This window comes from Pseudophryne corroboree, chromosome 8, assembly GCF_028390025.1.
Source record: "Pseudophryne corroboree isolate aPseCor3 chromosome 8, aPseCor3.hap2, whole genome shotgun sequence".
Lineage (NCBI taxonomy): Eukaryota > Metazoa > Chordata > Amphibia > Anura > Myobatrachidae > Pseudophryne > Pseudophryne corroboree.
In genome coordinates, this window is record NC_086451.1 from 215,190,284 (window position 1) to 215,193,613 (window position 3,330).

The window sequence follows — 3,330 nt, forward strand, 5'->3', positions numbered from 1 at the left end:
CCTAGACAACAACATAATCATGGTATCCAAGGAATCAGGGAAACACAGGGAAAACGGTTGATGGTGATGAGCATCCAAGCGTTTGAGGAGGCATCAAATCAACCAAGGCCCCATTTCACTGACACTTGGAGGAAGCCCAGGGTTTGTTATCGTTGTAAAAGAGAAGGGCATTATGCCAGTAACCGTAACATCCCACGTAAGGTCAGACCCCCTAGACAATGAAAATGACACACCAAATTACAATCAGGGATCATATAGGAAGAATTTTTGAGCCACACCTGTAACATGCAATCAGGAAAGGTGATCATTAGGACCGATGGTAAGCCTGAGGTAACAGTTAATAAATTGGGAGGTCATTCCCTGAAGACACAGGAATGACCGGGTGAAACGTTGTAAATGTATCTGTGAAATGTTTCTTTTTCTCTCTCCCCATCTCTGACGATTATAGGTAGGATTCAAACATTGCATATCTACTTGGTCTCTGCAGAAGTCTACCAAACCCCAGCATGACCTATCCGCATCAATGTATTCTGGCCAGATACAGACAGTGGAATATGGAGGTGCTGGGGGGAGGGACTGCGCAAGGAAACCATTGGACATGTAGATATGACAGCCTGATGATCTGACAATGTTTTAAAAATGTTTGAAAAATGTTTTTCCCTGTTGTTTATTGTTGATTTATGTGATATATACATATATGAACGGTTCTCTCTCTCTTTTGTTGTTTTTTTTTTTTTCTTCCTCTCCCTCTTCTCACCCATGTTTTTATGTTTTAAAGATGGTATGTCACACCTCAGCTAGACAAATGGTAATGCAAGATTTTTGCTCCTTACAGAAAGATCGCTGGTTTGGAAGAAAGATTGCATCACCGGAATGTTCGTTTGGAAGACTGAGAGACGGCACCTTTGAGATGACGACTGAACAGGAAGAACAACAAAGACTAGAGAACTTAATTATCGTAACAAGTCTCTCTCCCCCTCAAACTGATTTTCTGTACCCCATTACAAATTTCTTCTTTTCTCCTCCTGTAAGATGGACTTGCCACAAGAGACTGTGATCCGGATTTTCCTGTTGACCATGATGTTGACCAGAGCAGTCTGTTCCGGCGAGAGTACCATGGAGGTCGAGAAAGGATCCAGAAAGATCCCGATGACTGAGACAGAGGTGTAAATTTCCAATAACAACACAACCACCAAGCAAAAGGCGAGTACCGGAAACGATCTAGCAGCCATGTTATTTGTAAACATTGTTAGCTGAAAAGAGAACTGTATCTGTAGGCTTTGTGACAATGTAGTTGAGGATGGGTGCATTAAGAAATGCCAATCCAGTTTTAATATCCACATGGACCGGCATCCATTGAGTGACTATCACTCCTTAGTGGGTAGTGTGTTAAATCAAACAGATTGTTGGGTATGCTCTCAAGTACCTCAAGGTCATAGCAAATCAGGACTAGTACCATTTCCTTTAACGATAGGGGAGGTACTTGAGCTAAAGGGTGGGAGACCGGTGGACAGGAGGTTTAATATCTCCAGTCCTCCTAGTTTGAAGCTCCACCAATATCATGTGGATAGGTCCCTAATATGTTTTAACATTACCAATCCCCGAAAGCCGGGAAATTGGGAAGTGTCATGGAGTAACCAAACCATGACCTTTTCATATAGGGCAGATAGAATGCCTACAGATACAGAGCTTATACGCCACATAGCCAGTAGAGAAAAATCTTTCCGATATAGGTATACCCTAGGAAGTAGGATTACGAGAGTTGGAGAGGTATCACCAGGATACTGCGCACATATCGTACAAACTGATACGTGTACTAAACAGATGGGAGCATTAGGGTTAGGAGATTTCACATGGAAGATGTGTAATATGGTTATGTCCTACTCCGTCCCATATGTTCTCCCCGATGATGCATATTTCATATGCGGGAGGAAGGCGTATAAGTGGCTTGCCCCAAACTCTGAAGGATTGTGTTATATTGGAAAAGTACTGCCTGAAGTAATGACTGTATCACATGCCAAAATGAAAGATATACACCGTGTTGCCCAAGCTCCTTATACTCACACCCATTACGAGCACGTAGTTAAACGGCACCTGATAGAAAGAACAGAGCATCCGGCCTCTGACATGATCCATGAATCCACCGGGATTCAGTTTCTAATCGCGTTAGACATCACTCGCACCGCCAGAGGAGTGTTGAATTATAAATACATATCTGCGCTTGCAAATTTGTTAGACAATATCACAGAAATGTATGATGACACGTTTAGGTATACTGGAAGAGAACTTCAAGCTTATAAAACAGAACTGGTACAGCATAGAATGGTTCTCAATTACCTCACAGCAGTGACAGGCGGATATTGTGTCAGACTGGCAACGCAGTACGGCGTGAAATGTTGCACATATATTACGAATAGCACCGAGGACCCGGTCGAGGTCATAGACCAAAAGATGGACGATATTCTCCAATTGAAGTGGGAATTTCGCAGGAGACACAATCTCACTCTTGCTGCTGTAGGTAATAAGCTGACTGGTTGGGTGTCATGGTTGAACCCGCGAAATTGGTTCTCTGGTTTAGGAGAATGGGCTCAAGGAGTCATAATGGATGTAGTGAAGTTTCTCCTATGTATCTTAGGTGTTATCATAACGATTGGCTTGATATTTAGATGCGGTCAGGCTTTAATGAAGTGCAAACGTCGTACCAGGGTAATGAGATTAAGGAGTGAGGAAATTGTAATTCCAATGGATTTGATTTATGACCCAACTGTAGAAACAATGATGTGATGAAAATGCGATTTCTACGGTCCGTTTCTTTCACTTGTTTTTCTGGTTTTTCCCAAGGTAAAAAGACCCACTTTTGACGAGGAATTTGATGATCCTGTATACAGACAACTGATGGATTAAAGAAGAAGTTTTGACAACCTTATACACAGATTTTGATGAACAATGCCATAGACCCCCAGTTTCCCTAGAAATTTTAAAATTACGCTAGCCCAACACTTTTGTAAGCCTATGGACATTGACAAAGCTTTTTGCCCACACGCCTTTTGGCAAAAGCACAAAGAAGACAGCATTCAACAGACACCGAACAAGACTTCAACCGACAAATGTTCATTAACCTGACATAGAATACCACTGCATTTACCGTAATTATGTCTTTTCTTCATCTCTACAACCTTCAGGTAATTACACACATAGTCGATAGGGAATACAGGCACAGATATCAGCAATCACATATTCCCCCATTCATGTATCATCAACTAAAATGTGCTCCCCATTTTGTTGCAACCAAAATCCGAAAAGAGCTCGGTAAAGTTTGACAGCCCATCC